General features: G+C 40.7%; 1 long non-coding RNA gene across 1 annotated transcript; it reads left to right on the top strand.

The window, feature by feature from the left end:
• The first annotated feature begins 555 nt into the window (after nucleotides 1-555).
• Nucleotides 556-23,097, top strand: LOC131897029 (uncharacterized). Its single transcript, XR_009375567.1, has 3 exons — nucleotides 556-652; nucleotides 12,114-12,361; nucleotides 22,898-23,097. It is a non-coding gene; the product is annotated as an uncharacterized LOC131897029 (long non-coding RNA).
• The last annotated feature ends 1,808 nt before the right edge of the window (nucleotides 23,098-24,905 follow it).

Here is a 24,905-nt window from a genome sequence, read left to right as displayed (position 1 = left end):
GTAGCCTCAGTTCGTTAACATTCCCTTTTGACTGGTTTATATCTTTGTAGCCTCGATCAGACTCTTTTCTTTTTTTTCTTTGCCTCTGGAGAGTAGGGACCATACATTGCTGACTTCTGTATTCTTTAATTAATGTCTGGTGTAGGCCTATGTATGAGAATTTCAAGGGGGATTATGAAAGGGAGGCAGATGAGTATATCTTTTTTTAAGTGGGCAGTGGTGAGATATTAAGGTGTGCTTTGGAAAGGTACCATTGGTAGGAGGGTTTGATGTTGTTAACTTGGGAGAGAAAATGGAGAGTGTGGGACTGTCTTTCAAGAGAACTACTGTGATCAGGCACACAGGGGGAGGAGGGCATGTTTGTGTCAGCTAATCTACATGGATCCGTATTTCTGTTCCAGCAGATGGTAAGTCATGTCACATGGTTAATAGTTACCACCGATGCAGCACCAAGATAATCTGGGTAAATAGGGCAGATTTAGTTTGAATTTATGGATTAGACAAGCCAGGGTAAATATTCCCTAATGACTGGAGATCTTTCTTTTTAGAGAATCTAAATGTGAATCCAGTGGTGAATCTGCCAGTTTCCTTGCTTGCTTGTGGGACATGCCCACCCCCCTCCCACAACTGTCAAGTTCTGTGTTGTGTCAAGGTAAAGCTGTCGGGTCTGGACACTCACCTTCTGCTGTGATCATCCAATTTCCATTCATTCAGCATTTCCTTCATACCAAAGGTCTTAATACGACCTAGAAGATAAAGGAACAATCGCCTGACAAAATTATTATTTCACTGTAGCTAACAGAGGACTTGATTCTTTAACTTTCTTAAAGCCATGTAAGTCTTTTAGTGGTAGAAGAAATGGGACTGAAAATACATATTTTTGGATGCAGTTATTAAAACTTTGAGTTAACCAACTTTAGGATTAGAGAAGAAAATGGTGTTCAGTTAAGCTAAAATTCAGCCGTTTTAGTTATTTTAATTGTTGCATAATTTTACCTGTGTTATAGTTTGTGGAGGAGATTTAATAATGACTTGAATACTTACATAATTGATCCTGTGTTATTACCATAGGGAAGAAAAGGATAGGTCGTATGGAGATGACAGTTTCATCTGAGTGAGCATACATATATTTGTGTAAATCTTATTACATCCACTGATATATAAAATTTACATGTGTTTCATCTTTACAGTATTCAATAAAGAAAGAGGAAGTAAACAATATTACAAGTATTTATGAGTACTATGCAATGCTTAGACAAATGTATACATTGTATGATGTTCAAGTCAAGGGAAACATATATGCCTCCTAAAACATTTATAATTTCTTTATTGAGGAAGCAGTCTAAAATTCTGTCTTCTAGCTTTTCTGAAACACTCACTATATAATTAATGTACTGGATTACCCTTCTGTACAGAATACCTAGACTTCTCAATGTTTGCTAGCTATGACTTAGTACTGGCTGATCAGTCTTCCCCCATCATTCCATCATCACTAAACTTTCTCCATCTTTTGGCAACTGCCATTCTATTCTCAGTTTCTGTGGGATTAGCTTCTTTAGATTGATGGCTTGAGTTATGTCCTTTCAAAATGTATATCCTGAAGTCCTTACCTAAGCCCCCTACTGTCCAGCAAGCCATAATGTTTCTTCTGTCTGTGCCTCTCCAAAATGTTGGGTTTACAGATATTTGACTTGTGCCTGGCTTTTATGTGGGTACTGGGGATCCAAACTCAAGTCCTTTTGATATTGCAAGCAAAACATTTTACCTATGGATACACATTCCAAGCCAATAACTGTGTGTGTTTATTGGGTACATTGTCTTGTTCTGATGCACAAGTATGGTCTGCTGTGTTTTAAAAGCAACGTAAATAGCATGTTCACTGCCTTACACATTAATCATTTCTTTGTGTTTAGTAACTCAAGACCCTCTATTCTGGCTATTCTGAAAGACACAATGCATTCATGGCATCTGTAGTCATCTTACTATATCACACAGCACTTGAACTATTCCTCCTATCTACTTGTAACACTATACCCATTGACCGTTCTTTTCCATGATCCTCTTTCCTCCAGTATCTTATAACTACAATGCTACAATTAATTCTCCACTAAATAACTCATTTAGATGCCATTTGTGGGTAAGATCATGCATTTTTTTTTGTACCTCATTATGCTTGCTATGCTAACCCCACACCCTATGTTTTCCTCTAAGCTGGTAGACTAGGGAGAGATTTCCTGTGTCTCTTTTGAAGAGAGCAACTATTAGCAGAGCCTGTACTATCCCCTAATGTTTCTTATCAGGATATCCGTTCTAGGTCATCTCTTCAACATGACACCATTCTGGATTATTTCTGGTATATATCCTGAATGTTTCTTTTGAGATTATTTTTAAATTCAGGGTTTCATATTTCTAGTAGAAAATAGGAAAGGGGATAATGTGTGAGAACCAGTTTGATAAGTGGTGGGAACTAGGATCTGACTGCTCTTGAGGATACTGTCTGATCATTTGCAGTCCTCTGCATAAATCATTCCAGGACAATTCAGCAGTGGGTTAAATTGCCTTTCTTGGAGGCTACAACAAACTTGTTAGGAGTGGGCTATTCAATGAAATGAGGGGTGGTGAATTCTTGTGCACAGAAAGGCAGGTTTGGGGCAGAAAATGGGCACCAGATACTTCTGAATCCAGACTCCAAATGCCAAAAGGCTTTTGATTGCTACAACTTGTGGTCACATTTGGCAGTGTGATGCATGAGACCTCCAACTGCAATAAAAGGAAAGAAGATTGCAGCTCTCTTGGACTCCAGAAGTTAATAGTGGAACATGGCAAGGTGGTAGGCAGGAGACTTCCAGCGACCAGGGCATGGCATGGAGAAAGTCAGAAGCCATCTGTCAAGGATGGAAAGGACACAAGTCTGCAATGGAAGCTAATTTAAGAAATGCATCACAGATTATCAGAGACCTGGGGGATTAGAGAAACCTCCCAATATGTTTGCTTGCCAGTGATATTTCACCTAGTCTCTAGGTTCTAGGGAGGCATGTTAGAATAATTCTGGGGAGAGGGAACACAGACAGAAGGTATGTCAAGTCCTGCCATCTGTTGATTGAACAGGTGACTTTATTTATGTCATAGTCTACAGTTCTAAGTAAAGCTATGCTTCACTTTAAAAAAAAAATGATTTCTGTTTCCAAAGAGTAGGGAAATGATTAATTTCATCCAAGACATGCAAAATAGCTTTGGAACTTTTGAGATGTTATTTTAACTTGCAAATGTTTGGATGTATGTTATAGGGGTCCGGAGGCAGAGCTTTTTAGGCCATGGTCTTCATGATCCAGCCTCTAAGTCAAGAACCTGAGTACAAAGCATCTCTAAAGAAAGATTCGAAGGAACTGCATGGAAATAGGGGGCCCAGGATGCAGGAAGGAAAGAAGGTGGAGAATCTGGAAAGCTAGTTGAATGTAAGTTATATCTTAGGGTTTGACTCAGGGCAAGGGAGCTGGGGCTAATAACTTGTCAGCAGCCATTGTTTACAGACCACCTCATGGTGGCATGGCTGTCAGTCACCCCTTCCTTCCCATGTAGATAAACTGCCTAACCAATGTAAGGACAGTCCTTTGACAAAGGTCACAGTTGTGTAGAGAACACAGAAGCTGAAGGAAGGGCACCTCTCATTGCTAAAGGAATTTTAGATGTTTGCATAGGTAAGAGGTGTCTCTTAGAGGTTGCTTAACTGAGTTCAACATAGAAGGAACAAGTGTGACCCCATCTACTGTTCTCAGTCAGCTCTCTTCCCCTTGACATTTCCAATTAGTTAGCTCTTGAAATTGACCTTACTGGTTCATTCCTGGATTAGAGTAGCTGACCAATATTGCAAAAGTTTGGCTTGCACAGTAGTGGGATTGGTTAAGGAATTCTGAAGTTCTAGGATAGGAAGTTGAGCGTGGAGTGTGAAAGGAAAGAATGGTCAGGCATGAACTCATAGGCAGAACAGGGCTTTTTTGCGGACAGATCTGTGTGTGTGTGTGTGTGTGTGTGTGTGTGTGTGTGTGTGTGTGTGTGTGTTTAAATCACTTAACAGCAGTGTCCAGAATGGACTCAGAGAGAGAGAGAGAGAGAGAGAGAGAGAGAGAGCACATGTCTGTCACATGACACCTCATACTCCCTACTGACCTTCCACCCCCTGGAAAGAAAACCTTATGTAATTCACTGTAATTAAAACATCCTAGAAAAGAAAGATAAGGACCTGCAGTTCAATCTAGCCAAATTGGCACATCAATAACTATTCACGTTTCCTGATCTTTAAAGAATGAATTTGTTCCTAATCAATACTTACTGATTAATGGTCTGGCAGCAGTCATTTTATATTTTTTGTTATTGCTGCTCCTTTAATTATTTTTAAATTATTTTTATTGTTTGGCAATTTCATGGATGTATATAGTGTGTTTGATTAAATCCACCAATCATGCTCTCCCCTTCAATTCCTCCCCACCCACCCGCCACTGTTCCCTCCCAGTTTCAGAAGTTTATTTTTTAAGCCCATAAGTCTACTTTGTGCTGACAGTGTATCTATGAGTGTTCAAAAGCCCTAGCCATAGGGGAAATACAAATAAAGAGATCTCATCTAACCCCTGTCAGAACGGTAAGATAAAAAAGGCAAAGGACAATAAATGACATGGATGTGAAAAGGGAATAACTTATTCACTCTTGGTGGGAGTCCAAACTCGTGCAGATACTGTGGAAGTCCATGTAGAGTTTTCTCAAAAAACTGGAAATAGATCTACCGTATGATCCATCTTTCAAATATATTTCTAAACCCTTTGTATTTTTTATTTTGTGAACTCAGTGTTTAGTCTCATGTCTCATTTTTTAAAAATGGGTTGTTTGTTTCCTTGGTATTTAATTTTTAAAAGTTCTTTGTATTCTAGGCGATAATCCTCTGTCATATGCATAGTTGGTAAAGATTTCACTTTCATTCTGTAAGCTGCCTCTTTACTCCCATGATGGTATTAGTTTAGGGTGTTTTGTTTTGGCAGTCCAAGCGGATGAACATGCATGTGGACAAAGTTATGGCTTGAGTTACAGAGCTACGTAGGCTCCCAGATACAGAGAATGATAGGCTGTCCAATCAGATGCCTGAAAGGTTAAACAGAGAGATAAGTTTTGGGAAAGAGGCAGATGATGGTTGTGGCTATTTGAAAAGAAAATGGCCCCCATAGGGAGTGTAGGTTAGGAGTTGTGGCTTTGTTGAAATAGGTATGACCTTGTTGTGGAAGTATGCCACTATATGGGTGTGCTTTGAGGTCTCCTACGCTCCAGCTATGCCCAGTGTAACAGAGAGTTGCCTCCGCTGCTTGTGGATCAAGATGTAGAACTCTCTGCTCCTTCTCCAGCATTATGTGTGCCTGAATGCTGCCAAGAAGATAAAGGACTAAGTCTCTGAAACTGTAGGTCAGTCCCAGTGAAATGTTTTCCTTTATAAGAGTTGCTGTGGTCATGGTTTCTCTTCATAGCAATAGAAACCCTAACTACGACAATGGTAATGGGTACTTATCTCTCTGTTTCATTCTATGCCAGAGGAGAGCACTCACTGGTCTGAACTACCTTTTAGACCAGACTTGCCCCAGAATGTCAATTATTTCCCTGCCTCAGCCAGCCTAGTACTAGAACAGCAGTAGCTAGGGCTGACATTCACCTCAGTTTTTCTGGATTCTGTTGCTGATTAATATGACATGTCAGTCACAGAGGCCAATGTTGACACTGAGTGCCCCATGAGGAAACTAATGAGTCACTGGTAGGAATTTATTAACACTGAATTTCCTGTGCTCTGGAGGTGGTATGGATTCACCACTGCTGAAACCGATGTTTATTTCCCATACTGTTTGCGCTAGCACAGCCATTCCAGGTACACCATTGTCTCAGCCTATGAGTTTCCTCTTTGTAAGGTCAAAGCTTCCCAGTGCACACATCACCATTAGAACAACCAATCTTATCAGTGATGGTTCTTTTTGCAATAGATGGTGATAAACACAGAGCCCACCACTGGCCAGGGTACAGAGAATAATAGACCTCAGCCCCCAGTGGAGCATTTACATCACACCTTCTCTTCCCAAAGCTCAGGGCTAATTGAAGGAGTACTGAAAGAGCATAAAAGCCAGACGCAGTGGATGGCTATAAGGAAACACTGTTTTGCCTTCACAACAGGGCAGGTGTACATATGAACTCACTGAGGTTATGGCAGGATGTGCAAGACCTGCGCAAGTTCCAGCCTCTCAAAATCCCAGCATGGAGAGAGGAAGTGGGTATAAAATTCCACCCCTAGCCAAAAAGCTAATGACAATTGATGTTTGAGGGAGCGGGATAGGCAGTTTTCTTTAAGGTTGTGGCCCCTGGTAGGTCAGCCAGAGTCCAGTGAAATGCCAGGCAACCAAGGATGTCTGAGCAAATTGGATGAGATGGGTTTTACAAAATAAGACACCAAGTTGTATCGGTAGGGAAAGGGAAGTGCAGTTGGGAGGATTTGGTGGGAAGGAACTGAATATGATCAAAATACATTGTATGGGATTATCAAAGAACTAATACACATAAAAAATAGTTCATTTAAATATGCAAATCAAGCAAAGAAACAAAACAACAAAACCCCACTAGCTATATGTACTTCTTTGCTGGAAATGTCTTATGAGTGTGACTGGTACTTACTGAGCACACCTTGGGTACAATGGCAGTAGTTTGCATTGCTCTATTTTAGGCTGCAAATATGCACTAAGTATAATTTTGAATTGCTTCAGTCTGCTTTCTGCTACTAGAGCAGACTAGCAGATTGGGTAATTTACAAGGGGAAATTATTTCATTCATGGCTCCGGAAGTGGAGAAGCCCAAGAACATGGTAGTAGCACGTGGAGAGAATTTTCATGTATGTTTTGGAAATGTGAGGGGCAAGAAAAACTGAAAGCAAGATATCAAGAAAGGGATGAGCAGCCTTTTATAGCCAATCCATTCTCAAAATAACTAACTCACGCCTGTGATAACAGATTCAAAGCCTTCATCAGGGTCCTCATGTCCTGATCACTGTTAGCCCTCCTTGTGCCACTGTAGTATTAATGATTATGTCTCCAACACATAGACTTTAGAGGGTAAATTCAAAGTATCATCTATTCAAAGTATCATTTACTCATAGTGCAATGAATCTGGATATGTAAAAAATGTTCTTCATCAATATGAAACAGTCTGTGAAAAGAATAGTTAAAGACATTTGAAATGATCCAAGGTTAGAGTTGATATTTAGCTGTAATATCAACAATCACTCTGGTTACAATTTTATGTTCTTTTTTTTTTTCATGCATTTACAGTTGTAGCCTACACAAACAGCATTTTTATTGTAAAAAATGAGGTGCCAGTGGTTGTAGCTTTGATAAATTATAAAGTGCATTTACCTCCTTTCTTATTTCTTCCACACCTCTTCCAACCTTTCTCTGTATTTACCATCCCACAGAATTGTTCCTAAGCCAGCAGGGCTAGAAATTTACTGCCTCTGTATACACATTTATCAGCAGGTGGAGACCTAAGTACTGGTGCTTAGTCCTGGTGCACTGATTTGAGAGCTGAATGTTGTGGCAGAGAAGAGTGGGAAGAGGCGGTATGGTGGTATAGTGTCACTAACAGACATGATGCCACCTGGCTGGCTGAGGCTGCCCATCATTGGCCCTGGATAGTCTGCCAGACATTCTAAACTTTTGCTTCCCCTTCAGAAGTGCTGGATGATTATAGGGCGTTATCTCCAAGGTCTCTCAGAGATTCTACTTTCTTTGACTCCAGGGAAGCAGAAGATGTCAGTTGCCTCCTCCTCAAACTTCAGCTTCACGTTCGTATCATTTACAGAACATAAAGTGCCCGAGGCTTACTAGTGTACCGGGTGCAGTTTTCCACACTGTAAATAAGAAAGCAGCATTCATTCTCGCCTTTCACATTTCTTATTTCTTTTTATCTCACAATGTCTTACAAGATAGGCTGCTGTCTCTGTTCTCCTATTATGGCTTCCTCTTCCAGCTTGGGACACAAGCACATTGACATTGACATTTCCTAATTTGTTTGTGTGTGTGTGTGTGTGTGTGTGTGTGTGTGTGGTGCTCTAGCAGTGATTTTTCTTGATTGCAGAAGAACTGGTATCTTCCTCTTGAAGCATCCTTGTGCTCTAAATTGCTGCATATCCTAAGTCTAACAAGATGAATCTTGCTTGGTGAAGACACGTGGTCAGAGAATAGTGAAGCAGATGTATCCCGTCTTCTAAATCTTTAGGTGCTGCTTTACAGAGACGGCCGACTAAATTCCTTCCAGGAGCATACTTTTTTGTGATAACTTGGCCATGTTTTTGATGTGCACAATACTCATAGCAGGAATACCCATACTTAGCACTCTTTAGTTTATGTTGACATGAAAACCAGTTAACGCAGGCAATGTTCCTGTTATGGTGGTAGAATGATACAGGGGTTGAGGTCTCATGAACTGGCCATGCGATGAGCACAATGATTTAAATTTCAACCTCTGCCACTCTTCAGATTGCCTCTTTATCTCCACAGAGCTCTTCTTTGGGGGCCCCTGCCATCTCTTCCATCCTTTCAACCTGGGTTTCTTGTGTTGTTGTCTTCATTGCTTCTAAAGGGCTCTGAATACTCCAGAAAGGAATCTAACCTCTGAGTCCTTTGTCAATGAAGCCTTCTAAGTAGGGGTAGAATTCATGGAGATATGTAAGTTTGCGTTAAAGCCTTTCCTCAAGCCAGGGAAATCTACAGAGACCCACTCAAATTCTCTTTCCCATATACTGTTTTGTTGTCTCTACCTAAAAACAAAGAGTTTTAAATATTTTCCAAGTTCCCCACTCAATAGTTTCATCTTATATATAAACTTAACACTGAAGAAATTAATGTTGGAAACCCCAACTCACCAGCCCCAAGTTCTGCTACTAACAATAAACAGAGCAGAATTGGAACCAACACAAACTTCTCAGAGGTGCATGGATGCTTTCTTTCTGTTGCAGCTCAGAACCTGGCCAGCTGACAAATGAGATTCCATTATTGTCTTTGAGTAAGTAAGAATGGTTTGCAGAATTGAGGACACCATCATAAAGGACAACAAACAGAACCAGATGGAATTCACTGCCCACTACAGAGTCATGAATAGGAAGCAGTGGTACTTCTGTGATGATCTAGGTGTTCTCCAGGCAAGAGCTGAGATGCTATCTGGACCTCTAAGAATGAAGAAGATATGATAGCAAAAAAAAAAAAATGTAAAGGGGGGTAACCTTAGGGAAGTGTGCATAGAAGAGTCTATGTATTTGCAGTCTATCATATCTAGAGACATTTATCTTCTGGTGAGATAGGAGAACATCCCAGTTACACAGGTATTTCTTCTAGAGCTAGGAAGTCAGAATAGTGTCTAGAATTGCATAGGATTATGATCATCAAATTCTGTTTTAGTCTTCTAATTTGTTCAGTAGTTATAATCATCCATATTTTCACAAATGTGAAAATGATAGCTTAAGCAAGTGAATTAAAATGAATAATTTCATATCCTCTTAAAATTAAAAATTATATATTTTTCAAAAATTAAAAAATGTGTGTGCAAGAGAGAGGAAGAGAGAGAGAGAGAGAGAGAGAGAGAGAGAGAGAGAGAGAGAGAGAGAGAAAGAAAGAGAGAGAGAGAGAGAACACACATAACACATACCACACCTCAAGAATGGATGTCAGAAGGCAAGTTTGTGGAGTCCAATCTCTCCCTCCACCTTTATGTGGGTCCTGGGGATAGAACTGAGGCCTGTAGGCTTACAAATTAAGCACCTTGATCTTTTGAGCCATCTTGCCAGCTCCCATAAAATATACTTAGTTTTGCCTTCACCATGTGTCTATGGGAATGCTGCACAGGGGATAGGAACTTGAACAGCTTTGTTCATTTAGGGTTACTGATAATGTTTGGACACATTCTAGACTCTTGGTCTTCTCTGTAGTTCTATTTAAGATTAATCAACTCAAAGTGTGAGAATGAAGGCAGTCACTGTCCTGTCTGCTCCCTGTGATCAGATTCTACTTTCTGTGTTGAAGGACGATCAGCATGCTCATGAAGAAATCGATTCTCATGCTTCCTCTTATTCTGAGCTAGAAGAAATGCAACAAGCTTCAGATGTGAGCAGGGGGTGGGAAGGAACCTTCTTTCTGTGTATCGTATAGTGACTATCTTGTATTTGGAGTAGAAGTTTGCTGGAGATTTTCACTGCTCTGAGCTGCAGCTCTTCTCCTCGTAGACCATCCAAAGTTGTGAAACAGAACTCTCCAGGCTGGATTAATAGCTTATGAGGCCTGCAAACCATGTCAGAAGCAACATGAGTCACTGTGCTTTATTCTTGCTTTTTCCTGAAGCATGGATTCCATGTAACACCAAGATATTTGGGGGGGAAATTAAAGGGAAATCTAGAGTCTGGAAATCCTACAATGAGAGGGATTAGTAGAACCCATAAACATTGTTTGCATAGTCACAGTAATTTGTTGGGTGAAGGAGTAGGCAGGAAGGAAATATTAGGAAAAAGAAAAGAAAATCTTTTCTTTTCTTTTTCCTAATATTTTCTGCAGGCCTATAGTTATGGAAGTGAGCATTTTTTTTATTTCATGGTTACAAAAATATGCCAATCTCTTGTCTAAAATAGTGAGATAGAACAATCCAATGTTTTCAATCTAAGGATGATATAACTATATGTATTATATGCCACATATTTTGTTAACCAAATCATTTAAATCACTGATATATTCCTGTGTGGGAAACTGAGGCACAGAGAAATTAAATGAACTGCTAAGAGGTGTCAAGTAGATAAAGACCACATAGCTACTTGCTCCTCTTACAGATGAAGAATCAGAGATCAATCTGTGCAATAAATCACAGGCTGAGATGGAATTCAGGGCCAGATATGGGTTCAGATCTATGTTCCTTTTGCACTCTGAAAAATGTTGGTGAATCAGCTGTTAGACAGACTTTTGTGTTTGCACTGTAGTCTGTGTGGTTCTCCCTTCCTAGAATTCAAACCACACACAACACACACACACACACACACACACAGAGCATATGGACACACATGTACATACATGCATGTACACACTTACCCCCTCATGTATACATCTACATGTACATACCTACTCACATATATTCATATGTATGTATACTCACAGAATATATACCTGTGTATAATAAATACAAACATACTGGTATGCATATATACACATAATCAAACACTTGTACATAAACACACACTTATGTACTACATAAACATGCATGCACATATGCATACTCATGTGCATTTACCCTGTTCCATCTCACTGTTGAACTATCACTGTTGGCATGGTGACATGGATAACAGGCTCACAGGTACTCTAACTGATTTTGTTGTTTGTTTTTTTTTTTTAAGAGTTTTGAAATGTTTGAAAAGATGCTGCTAGCAACAACAGACATTTTAAAAATGTCAAGTCACTCACAACCTGGATGCCCTTCCCTAATAGGCTCATGCTGATGGCTTAAATGGTACAATGCCTCCTGAAGACAGATTCCAGCTCCTGCTCTGGACTTTATGAAGCATATGTGGCTGACATCTCCCATGGAGACAAAACACCAGTGACAAGTTTTTCATATAAATTATATGGAATTAGATGATGGGCAGAGAGAAAGGAAGAGACTTTATTACTCAAAAATAAAGCAATCTGCCAAATTGCAGGTCTGGTGTGCTTGAAGGCTGGGATTGGCCAGCAGTTTGATGGATGTGGTCTTGGACTTCTATTTTGAAGTTACAGAGTGACCTTCAAATCTATGAACTTAACTTCTTTGTTTGAGAAACACAGGGCAAAACACCCTGTTTGCCTAGAGTGTGAAGGTTATCCTGTGCAGTGGACATTATTGAGTCTCATAAAGTGGTAGCTCAACCAACCACTGTTTCTGCTTTGGAGAATATAATAACAACAATCCATACAAAATGGAAAGTTATTTCCCAAGTACCTTGGGACTACAGATAGTTTCTAATGATCTTCTAAAATCTTCTTGATCCTTCTAAAACCCATTTGATCTTTCCCCAATTTCCACCTAACTAGGATTCGTTGAACACTCAGGACTCCAAAGGTGGTACAAATCCCATCCTCCCAGTGAAGGAATCATCAATGGCCCCATTTTGCATGGGGAGACTCCCATTTCTTTTTCTCATGCTGATGTGTGAAAAATAAGAAGTGATCCTCTGATTGAATCAGAGTCATTGTTGGAGAGCCTGAATGGTCATCATAGGAACCTCCATAACTTGGACTGCTACATGTCCCATGAATATAGAGGAAGAAAGTCAAGCGAGGTAAGAATCCCTCATGGTTTGGATTCAGGGTAGAAGTTTCCAACCATGACTGTATAGCAGGTCCACCTAGAGAGTCCTTAAAACCCCAAACCAGGCTACAATACAGACCAATGCTGTCTGAGTTTCTTGAGACAATATTGGGATTACAGGGTTTGAAAAGCCCCCAGGTGATTCTGTGTGTACTCAAACTTGGGATCTGTGTGCTTAGGATGTTGGCAGACTTCCTCTACCACCACAACCACCACCACCACCACCACCATCACCCTCACGCGCGCACGCGCGCACACACACACACACACACACACACACACACACACACACACACCAAGTTCATCTCACTGTTGAGATCTAAGGGCTTGGAATCTCTGCAGATCCCACAAGAACAACAAGGTCATCTCATTGTTTCCCACATTTGAAAGATTTCAAGAATTACTTTGGTGTTTGTGAAACATCTCTCATTGTAGGCTATATCCCCAGAAGTATGCTCTTGAGACTCAGGGATTTTAATACCGATTTTAGGTGATCCTCCTGCTATGTCAGTTTAGGGGAGACAGCTTTGACTATTTCAAAAACAAATATCCCTGGAGGGGATTATGAATCGCTGTGATTGACCATTTACTTAGTAGCTCAATCAATAGGATCATAAGTTGTCTTATAAAGAGTTGGAGGGATCACCTAGTCCTACTTCTTTTTATGTGTGAGTAAACTGAGGCTCAGAAGGAAGTGACTTTTTCAAGGTGACATTAAATTTAAATTTACTTCGTCACATGCTGAAAAGCTGTACCTCAGTCCCCTGCTCTGCCCCCTGCTATCTCCCCAGCCCCCAAAGGGCAGGAATGGCTCTACAAACTCGGAATCATCAAGCAGCCTGAGCAGGCAACCGAAATTGCTTCCCCATAATACATCCTTATGACAAGGTGGTTGGTGCTAAGCAAGGTCCCAAGAGGAGCATAAAACAGTGCTTCCCTCAGGGCCCCACCTGGTGGACCAGGCTAATCCATTTTGGTAGACAGCTCCTCTCTGCTAAATGCCCAGAAACTTTCATTTCTGTTATTAACTCATTAATCACCGTAACCAGAGGCATTACTGTGATGCCCTGAGGAAAGACAGCTACGTGGGACAATGGTGACCATGGCTTCCATGTGATTTAATAAATACAGATTAGGGGAGTCTGTTGGCTAATTATTAGAACTGTAGTTTAGAGAACGTCTTCCTGATGCTGATGGAATTTTTCTCCAGGGCCTTAGAAAGGAGGAAGCTTAGGATAATGGATGCATTTTGACTGTTGAAGAATAGGGTAGAGAAGAGTGGCTTTGGATGAGAGGATCTGGAAGAAGAGTATACAAAATTATGAACCAAGCCCATTAGCAACAGAGAATACATGTGTCAGATCTGATACTTCCCAACTCTAGATCTCTGTTTTCTTCTTCTGGAAAACTAGCCCCTCCTTTGCTCTTTCCAGCAGATGCTTGTGGGGGATGAATCAGCCAATGAGATAAAAGCATCAATCATTTTTCTTAAGTGGAAAAAGCTGGACCAGAATATGCACCCCTCAGTGCAGACTTGTCACCCTTCAAGCTGACATTTATTGAATGCATGCCTAACAATTATTAAGCATTATCAGAAAAAGGCTGAGTCTTGCATCCAGGAAAGGTAGAGAGTGAAGCCAGCCAATGCACTTCCCTGGGCTTCTCTACTGGAACCCCTGAAGGTGCAGCTACCACCAGACTCCCTGTCCACACTATAGAATGAGTCCTGCCAGGATGCATGACTTTGCTCTCTGGAGATGTCACTTAGGGACCATCAGATATTTTAGATCTTATACATGGTTCACTCCCAGTTGGTCCCTTAAGTACCTTCTCAAAACATTTTCATAGCATTTTTATAAAAGCATAATCTCTTATTTCTTGTGATACTTACTCCTCCTCTAGGTTGTGACAAGGCACTGGCTAGCTGGTTCAGCTCTGATTCAGGCCCCAGACAATGAATAAATATCAATTACCTAACCTCCCTATGTGCATTCTGTGGGCTCAGGATGTCAGATGCTAGAAGTACCTGACCATCCCATTTGACACTCAATTTACACCATGTTGCTTCCCAAACACTATCACTTCACTGCGTGAAACTTGTAATTCTAAAAAATTCAACTAAAATGCTGCTTCCTATGCACACTTCTCAAACTTTTTGCTTTCAATACTGAAGAACCTTGATGCTCTTCCCTCTGAACATGGCATGTCAGAGACAGTAATTTCCAGAGAGCCAGGTGCCCAGCCTTCATGGGAACCCTCGCTTCTACATGCGCTGTGAGTCATTCTCCTTTGGTCTTCCCCGGTGCTACACAGACTTATGCCCTAAGTGGTGTAGTTTTATTTCAAAAAGAAACAAGTTTAGCCAGGTGTTGGTGGCACACCCCTTTAATCCCAGCACTCGGGAGGCAGAGGCAGGCAGATCTCTGTGAGTTTGAGGCCAGCCTGGTCTACAGAGCGAGATCCAGGACAGGCACCAAAACTACACAGAGAAACCCTATCTCGAAAAACCAGAAAATAAAATAAAAGTAAACAAGTTCACATTCTAAAAAACTGCACCACTGTTTGATTGTTCTATTTTATACCAGTTAGTTAAAATGAATTTTGATTTTTGAGTTGTGTTTCCCTGCCTTAAAGAATACTTAGTTTGCATGCTGAAGTCAATGTGTCATGGAGTCAAGAAATTAAATTTTTTACAAATATAACCAGACCAGCGGGTGGGGAGTGGATACAGTTTGATGAAGCAGGCTTCTGTGCCGAAGATTTAGGACTTGTGCACTCAGGCCAAGATCCACAATTTTTTGTCACTTCCTCCTGGATATATGTTTCCCCATTTATTTTTATTTTTTGAAAATTTCATACACCAGTACTGTATCCACATCATTTCCATCCCTTTCTCCCCCTCCAAATCCAGTCCTGTAGTCTACCAACTCCCTCTCAAATTGAAGACTTTTTCTTCTTTGGTGGTTATTGTGACAACACACACACACACACACACACACACACACACACACACACACACACACATTTCCTATTGAGTCTGCTTAGTGTTGTTCTTATGTGCATGTGTTTAGAGCTACCATTTGGGATTGGATACCCAGAGAAAACGTATTCTCTGTCTCCTGGCAGCTGTTGATTACTTGAGTTCTTCATCTGGGAATAGGGCTCTGTGAGATATTCCCATCTACACTGGCATGTCAACTATACGATCATTATGCCAGTCTTATTTAGGGAACCGTATTGCTGAGATTTCATGGATGCAATTTCGCTGTTGTGTCTAGAAGACTCTGACTTTCTTTATACATTATTGATTCCAGTGAAATATTCTTCACTGAGTTGGGAAATAATGAGAAACTTAGGTTCATGGGAAGGAAAAAAAATAGAAAGACAAGAATGGGACATCCCCAAACTTATTCAAAGGTTTTCTTACAACTAGCTATAACTTTTTTCTTACCTACCCCATTTCTGATCCTTGCCTTTATATTTTCAGTTTCTGCAATATGCCATGCATCTAATGAATATTTAACTAAATAAGAGAGAGATTTGCTTTCTTCCCATGTTGTTCTCCACATGTCTAAATTTTAATTCCACTGGTTATCAGAGGGTGAAATCATATGGCTGCAATACTCCTGTGATCTTTATGAGAATTAAAGGCGTTGGTTGTATCTGAAATCACAAGGAATGATGATCCATTTGAAGTACTTTATGACCCTGGTCGTATATACACAATGAACATGTGTGCAGGGCTGGGAATGTGTTGACAAACACTTTAGATGATTGTCCAGGGCCTTGCCCCTTCCTTGAGGGTACATCCATGCTATGTCAGCAGCCTTAGTGTTCAATACTCTTGATCATCCAGCAGCTTCAGCACCAACACTAGAGAGAGTTACTAACCTTATTCAGGCAGTTGAGGTAGTACTTGGCTCTCCAGTTCTTGCTTGCACCAAGCAAAGGAGGCTTCTATTTTTCTATTTTTTTTCCAGGGCACATTCTCTGGCTCAAGGATGGGCACATGACAGGATCAGAAGCAAAAACATTTTTTATAGGCTTTTGGACAAGGAAGTACTGCTTATCTACTGTATCGAATTTGAGAGAATGTAAAGTCTGCATCTTCTGCAACTTGCTCGGGTCTCTGGGGAGTCTAGTTTGAGGCAGGAGCCTGCGTGAAAGGCGGCTGAGGTGAGAATGGAGAGAAAGTGCCAGGCTTTATTCTGTCCCAACTGTGCCTGAGATACTCTGTTATATGAGACAATTGCTTATGACATTTTGGATCAGGATTTCTGCCATTTGCTTCTGACAGAGTCCTAAGTGATCTACTCTGCAGCCTTCTGATCACTACTAGGTTGCGGAAGCAGAATATTTTGGATGAGAAACATGAGGATTCTAGTTGCTAAAATTAAATATTGATTGTGGACTAATACACAGCATTTCTCCTCTAGTTTAGTTGGTGTCAGGATGTTAGCACTTGTATTTGCCCATCTCTGAGTTTGCAAAGTTATGGCCCAGAACTTGGACTAGAGTACATCTCTCAGCTTACAGCCAAAAAATGTGTAACCACAGACATATACACATGTGTGTATATTTACACATGCCAACATGTTAAATGTAACATATGCTCAGCCCCTACCTACTTGTCTTAGGGGCAGCATTTGTGAAATGTGACTTCTCGTCCTGTGTTTGCTATGTTGCCTTCTCCTGCTTGGCTCTGGGAGTTGCCCAGAGGGACACCCCTCTTGATCTCATGTTTCAGGCCTGTTAGGCATTTGTACCACCTTTAGGATCTGACTGGTCATTATTTAGTCTCTTGCCTGAATCTGATGTCTTTTCATCTTGTAGAAAAGAGGACATAAGACAATAGCAAATCTTTGGCTTGAAGGTGTGTGTTTCCATAGTCCTTTATGGCTATGGCAACTGTTCCTGTTCTTTTCCCTTCTGAACAGCAGTGTACAGCCCCTTTGGTACAAACTATCCATAAGCTGAACTTAATTGACCTAAACGTCTGCAGAAGATGCAAGTCACCTGGTCTTTCAAATGATGTATCCATGTTGTATCATTCACAAACTTGGAGCAAGATGAGTGGCCTGTTTTCCATTGGAACTTGACCACAAGCCACTTGAGGAATTGTGCTGAAATATGAAAGTGAGTCAACTCAGATACCTTCATTTCTCTTCTTGATCCAAAACTCCTGTGAGTAGATTTCTCCATTATTTAAGCTCCTTTATTGCACCCCGCTGGGATTAGGAACTGCTAACTTGCAATAAGTAATTTCACATTTGCTCTTGCTGAATTCAACCAAAAGCTCCTAGAGTCAGTTGAATTTAATTGCCACATTCGTATCATTCTGTGACAAGTCTAATAGCCAGACATGGGCTCCTCAAAGACACCAAGTCCTAGTCTTCCCACACATATGGACTTACCAAAATTTATTCCAATATTTTAGAGTGCTGAAAGACTCAAGCACATCTCTCCACTTTCCAGCCTTTCATGTCTCCAACATTCTGTTCCCTGTGTCTGAGTTGCCTCTGGCCTCTACGCCTTCAACCTACATGGAACATTTCACCCACTCTTGAGATTCAGCCCAGCATCACTACTTATTAAAAAACGTGTTGCTTTTCTACAATCATCTATTAGGTTCCTCTTCTGTATTTCCATCAATCTTTTTGTATTCAGATCATTATACATATAAGTGAGGCAAAATAACTCAGACTTCCATAACTATGAAAGAAGGATTGTCCCACACAATAGCATAGAGAGATGGTGAATATTATTTCAAGGTTCAAATGGTATAATTAGGACACTGGTTTTCCCCTCTCGGTTCTATACACTCCAATTTCAATCTCTGTGGAATTTTAAATATGTAGGCAAATGGGACCTTAGTAAAGCCATCTTTATCATCCTCATATGTTAGAATCTTGAAGGTGAGAAACCTTTTCTCTTTCAGTGTACATGTATCCAGTACCTTGGGCATGTACGATTGGCTGTCCCTGGTAATTTCATATGCACACATTTAAACTATCTTCATGGTCAAGGGACAGATTTTTACTTCACACAGGAAGAAGTGGGAGAGTCAAGCTGGATGAATGAAACAAAATATAAAATACTCATACTACTAGTCTATCCTTAAATATTGAGAACTCCAACTTGATGGTTGGTTCTCCCATCCGACCCTTCCATTCCTCTACAACCTTGGTTGACACTGATGGAGACTGACCCTCCTTTAGTGCAGTGTCAGGTGCATCTGAGTGGCAGCTTGGTGAGTTATCAGAGAATGCAGGAGAGGATGAATGAGCAAACTTGCCAGTGTCATAGATGGAGATGGCATCGCTCCGATTTCCTACTCTTCTCCATCATGTCTAGTCTGGCCAGTCTTGTAGCCTTTTAATTACTTTCTGCATCACCAAGCTTTAACTCCTTTAACCCATTTATTTAGTTTGCATTGCCGCCAAATAAACATGTAAAAACATAAATTTGATAATTATGTTCCTTTGCTAACCCCCCTTTTGAACAAATATTTTTTACACGGCTTCCAGAGTCCTTATGACCTGTCTTTGTCTGTTTCCTCAGTCCCATCTCTCATTCTTCTCCCCACCTCTAACACTGGTCTCTACTCTTGCCTGCCTTGTTTCATTGGACACCCATGTGGACCTCACAGTCCACTAATTTGAATTGTTTTTACTTCCTCATACACATAAGGGTCTTACTTGCTGTCAAGTCTTGGCTCCGTCTTCTTAGGGTACACATCTTCCTTCCCTCTTAACCTACTGATTTCTATATACACTCCAGAGCTGAACTTACATGTCACCTCGTAAGTGATCCTTTAATAACTTCTAGCCATGATTCTGATTTAGCACTCCTTCAGGTCACCAGCTCCCTGGAGGAACCCCTAACACCACATTACTATTTGCTTATTCCCTTCTTCTGTCTCCTTAAGGCTATGCTGTACTCTGTGAGGAGACAGATCATGTCTGATCATTCATAATATAGTGTCTGATGTCCATCTAGATAGGACACAGCACTGGTCAATGAATTGGTGAATCTAGTGAGTGTCAACATTGGCCTGCTGTTCGGCATCAAGTGAAGCTGGGAGAAGTCATCATGGCAAACTTCCTGCCCTGAAAGGGATACCTGCCTCAATGCAAAACAACTCAAGCCTGGCATTCTACCCAGTCATGACTGTGGTTTAGGGATAGCTCTGTGTAGGTACTCAGCTTGGACCCGACTGCATAGAGCCTGTCTGGAACTAGATTTGGATGGTGAGTGAACATGAGAATCTCACAGTTAAGTCAAATCTCTGTGAAATGGCATCTACATAATCAGCCACATTTCAGATAATTATTTTCCCATCTATTTGCAGGAGGGCATCTGGGAAGTGTTTGATTTTGTAAGGCAGAGTGGTCTCTTTCTTGTTTCTGCATTAAAACACTGGTCTCAAAACACAACTTAATGGGTCACTAAAGCTGCCTGCAGAGCTAAACTGCTGATCTGTGGTGACTCTTCACTGTGAGGATTAGGTTCCTAGAGCTTGTCTCACATTGCTTCCCATGAGCACTCTGGAGACTCAGGTTTTAGCCTCAGCCTGACCAGCGGGTGTTTTGCGTGGAAGCCCTTCCTTGGCCTCTTGGGAAACAATCCTTTTTAGAGTTTTGTTTACTCTATGTCTTAATTCTACCTAATGAGACTTGGGGGGAAGCTGTAAAAAGTTTCATTTTCAAATTAAAAAAAAAGTGTGAGAGAGAATGCATTTAGCACAAGAAGAATGTTATCAAAGGGACCTGAATGTTCAGTTGTAAACTAAGTAATGTAGAAAATAAGCAAGACAACAACAAAATCAAAGGAGGTCAAGGCCCTGAGGAGAGCTAGCCAGGAAGCTTAGAAATACTTTCAGTCTTTTCTAACCCAGTTAAACCTCAGGACACAAGCGCTGGTACTCTGGTTCCAGCAGATAATTGAATGTTTTCCTTATTGCTCAGATCCTCTTTAGGTTGTTGGTTCTTTTTTTTTTTTTTTTTTTTTTCTTCTTCTTCTTCTTTGTAATCACCTACAGGCAAAAACATCCTAATGTGTGTTCAGGGAGCCAATTAGGTTATAACTGTTTGCCACAGGTACAAGCAGACAGAGAACATTTGAGGAGAGCTGGTCATAATCATGCTCGCACCTTTCTTGATTGGCTCACCTGCTCAATGGTGAAAGTAAGGTGACTCTTGAGTGATGGCCATGAGGAATGGAACTTTACGTCCTTGTTCAAAGGCTGTGTGTGGATGCCACGGTCGATGAACTGCACTTGAAATTAGTATTTGTGGATATTGTATCATGCACATAAAAGAGAAAGGACAGCACGATTCTACCCGTGGTTGTTATTATAGCCTTTTTTGCATAACAAGTTGTGTTTTCTTGCCTTTATCCATGTCTCAAGATACCTGGTTGTAAAATGGGAATGATATGGTAATTTCCAGGGTAGTATGAGACTAAATTAGATAGCACAAAGTCTTTAAAAGGACAAATACGTTTAAGAGAACTATTCTATAACATAGTGACTACAGTTAGTAAAAAAAAAAAAAATGTAACTGTTATATTATTGAAAGTTACCAGGAGAGTACATTTTTAAAAAGATTTATTTTTTTTATTTTATGTACATGGTATTTTGCCATTCATATGGGTAAGTGTATGCATATATGTCTCTGTACCATGAGCTTGCACTACCTCCAGAGGTCAGTGAAAGTTGTCTGATCCTCCAGAATTCAATGGTTGCAAGATACCCCATGAGTGTTCAGAATTGGACCCAGGTTCTTGAAAGAGCAGGTAGTGCTGTTAACCCCTGAGCCATCACTTCATCTCAGAGAGTAGGTTTTTAAGTACTCACACCTTAAAAAAATCTATAAAGTAATGTGTATATCAATTAAGTTGATATAGCTATTTTACAATGTATGTATGTTTAGAATATTATGAAGTATATGATGAATATAGGAAAATGTCATCTAACATATTTCTGGTACATGGCACATAGTTGCATGTGTTACATTTTACTTAATATTTTTATTTTAATGTGACTCACATAAGATAACTAACTTATAAAATATTTTATAAGTCATGTTTTTAGGGGTAGTGTGTACTGATTTTAGGTGAAACATCTGTCTCTGAGGAGTGTTGCCCTGCCAATGACTGCATATTTCACTTAATTTTGTTGTTGTTGTTGTTGTTGTTGTTGATTTGGATGGTCCTTCCCTCCACCTCTCCTGTTCAGTTGGCTTCAGAGCTAGTTATTTTTCTTATGTTTGTTTCCAGAAAGGGAGTTTTTCTAGAATAGGGAGTAAATGGAAGGTGGACATGTGAAGTGATGTTGATAAGGTTAAGTGGAAGCCAGAGGGTAAAGGACCTTTAACACAAGTTAATGAGCTTTAGTTTGAGGCTAGGGGCACAGAAGAGCTATGGAAGAGACTCCACAAACAAAAAAGGTCTTGCAATAGGACAGGGGGCACCTGGACAGAAGGAATGTAATAATAAGGCTGCGGAAGTCAGCTTTTCTACCTCTTTGTTTAACAGACACCTGCTGTCAACACATGGGCTTGTACAAAGCTGTTTGTACAAATGAAAGGCAGGAGGAGGTTTGATGTATGTATGTTCCCAGAGCTGAGAGGCAGGTTTGAGTAAAAATAACAACAACAACAACAACAAAAAAGAAATACATGTGAGTTGCATTTGGTCCAATCCAGTACACAAGGAATAGACTATGCACCTCTTAAATAACTGAAGACACAAAAGATGAAATAAATCTGTTGCAGTGTTTTTGACAATTTAATAATATTTATTTTTTATGTGTATATGTGTTTTTCCTGCGTGTATATCTTTGCACCACCTCTGTGCAGTGCTCACTGAAGCCAGAGAAGGTGTGATCCTCTGGAACCAGAGTTATAGATGGCTGTGAGCCATCATGTGGGTGCTGGGAACTGAACACAGGTCCCCCGGAAAAAGAACCAACAAGTGCTCTTAACCACTGAGCTATCTCTCCAGCTCATGTTGCAGTGTTTTTAAAGTTGCCTGTAGTTAGAGTTTCCAGGGAAGATTGTTACAATAGTTTACATAATTGAATTTCCAAGTAAGATTTATTTGCTCCATCCATCCATCCATCCATCCACCCACCCACCCACCCACCCACCCAACCACCCATCCACTCAACAGTGATTTATTGTAGTATTACTGCATAGCATCCAAATCCAGAAAGGGCGGTTTGTATTCTCACCCATCTCAAAGAAGCATACTCTATTGTGGAGCTTAGTATGTAGTGAGAGAGGTGTGTAGTCAGTGAGAATTATTTTCTGTCAGAGACATAATTAGTTGCAAGACTTCCTGCTATTTCCTGGGCCAACAAGGATGAAATGAAATTCCAAAACACCAAATGTGCTGGTGTAGTAGACACCCATGAGTTCAGTGCAGGGGTCCCATCTGTATTGTCAGAATTATGCATCCTGTGTAAACCATTGTGATCTTTTTCTCTGTTTGATCATTCTCATAGCACAAGAAGCTGCTGAGCTGGGAGCACACATCCAGCTTGAACTGTGGTGGAACTTATGACACCGGGGCACTGGTACTGATATTTATGCTCCAGAGAGAAGCCTGTTCCTTAGAAACCAGGCCATGATCAACTGCAAGATATACCTTGAGTGCAAAGAAGTGCAGATATGAGAAAAATACATCCTATAAACCTGAAGTATAATATGTAAGTATTAGTAGTGGTTGCTAAGGAGAATAATTTTCAAAAAAATCATTTAGAGAGGGATATAGGGAGAGTACCAGCAATAGACGGCTCTAGGAAAGATCAGGAGGCTTAAAAAATTGCAATTATCCTAGAGACTATGCAAAAACTCAAAAGAAGGGTATCTTGTCTATTCTGAGGATGAAAAGGAGGTATGTGTAACTCCAACAAAAAGAAGTTAAAGAAGGAAATGGAGCTTGGGTCTATATATGCAGAACTTCTAGCTGCCTCAAGGATATTCTGTCTCCCTCTCCCCCTGTTTTCCTCTCTCTGTCTCACTCTCTCCCTTTCCCTCTGCACTGGAGGTAAAATCCATGGGGCCCTGTGCGTGCCAGGTAAGCACTTCATAATGAGCTGCATTGCTAGCTCAGATCTTAATCACACTCCCCAGTGAGAGTGGTAGAGGATTCTTGGCAGTAGAGTGAAAGAGTAAAATAAAGATAGTGACCTCTTCAGAATATGAAGACATGTGGAAGACAGAGAGCTAAAGTAATTTCCTTATATATTAGAAGTAGAAAATGAAGGGTACGTGTCCTCCTTCATTTCTATGTTTCCTTCAAACGGAGATTAAGATCATTACTACTCTTCCCCAATCCCAACTTTCCAAGGCTTCCAGAACATTCTATACTTTTCTGGATACTTCCTGTGCCTCCCTTTCCTCATTCATAAAACAAAGACGATACTGACAATGCAGATTCCACAGTTTCATGATGGTGAAAATGAATACTTATAACTTAGGTATCATGTGTTAGGCACTTTTCAATCCACGCCTCCACATTGTTTCAATAAATACTAGTTATTACTCCTATTATTTTGTTTTATTATTTCTGTGTATAAAAATTGTTCATGTTGGATGCCAAGTGTGGGGGAAGTGGGATCTTAGCCATCTGCTCCTGCCTGGGCCTCAGCCCGCCCACCTCCTGGCAACCACAGTGATATGGGTGGAGAACTCATCCCATTGGTTGGAATTCAAGACAAAACCTGGTGATTCTGAACCTGGCTTGGATCTCCCTGCTGTAAGCGCAAGAGGCTGTATTTTCTCTTTCCAGTTCTTCCTCTACCTTGAGCCCAAATGGAAATGAAGTGGCCAAAGGCAGGCATGTTTCTTTAAGCTATATTCATCACTTCTGCTTCTCTTCCTTGTTCCTTGTAAATGAGAGGGTGGAGGATGCTGAGGCCTCTTGGAGCGTAACCCCCAGTCTGGTTGCCTGTTCTAATACCTCTGTACTCAGCAGCCCTTTGAAGTAGAAGATCCAGGCACATTCTTCTGGAAACCAGGGGATACTCCTTCATATAATGGTGACTTACTCTTCCCTGTCTCTGTCAGCCTTTTCTATTCTCCTGCCCAGTATCTTCCCCCAAAACTCTTCTTGCTATTCAGTGTCCACACAAACAATTTTACTAGCCAGAGCTCATCCTCTTTGTGAGGCCCCTTTGGTGTGGTGTACTCATCTCATTTACTCAAACACCCTCTCCCTTCTTTCGTTCTTTAAATGACTGTTTTTCCCCACTAAAGAGAGAAGGCAGATACTGCCTGAGGTTCAAGAGCTTATTCATGTCTTGATTGTTGACCACAAAATCAAGGGCACTGGGAAAGTTTAGCTGATTGATGACAAAGAACTGGAAGGAAAAGAAAGAGGTTGCGTTTGCTTGGACGGGCAGCACTGGGTAACCCTAGTCCAATATGGCAGGATGTCTGTCAAAATCATGCTGTCTTGTTTTACAACTATGACATGCTGTTCTGGCTTTCAGTCAAGATGGAGAAGCC

Source organism: Peromyscus eremicus, chromosome 20 (assembly GCF_949786415.1).
Source record: "Peromyscus eremicus chromosome 20, PerEre_H2_v1, whole genome shotgun sequence".
NCBI lineage: Eukaryota > Metazoa > Chordata > Mammalia > Rodentia > Cricetidae > Peromyscus > Peromyscus eremicus.
This window is presented reverse-complemented; position numbering and strand designations above follow the sequence as displayed.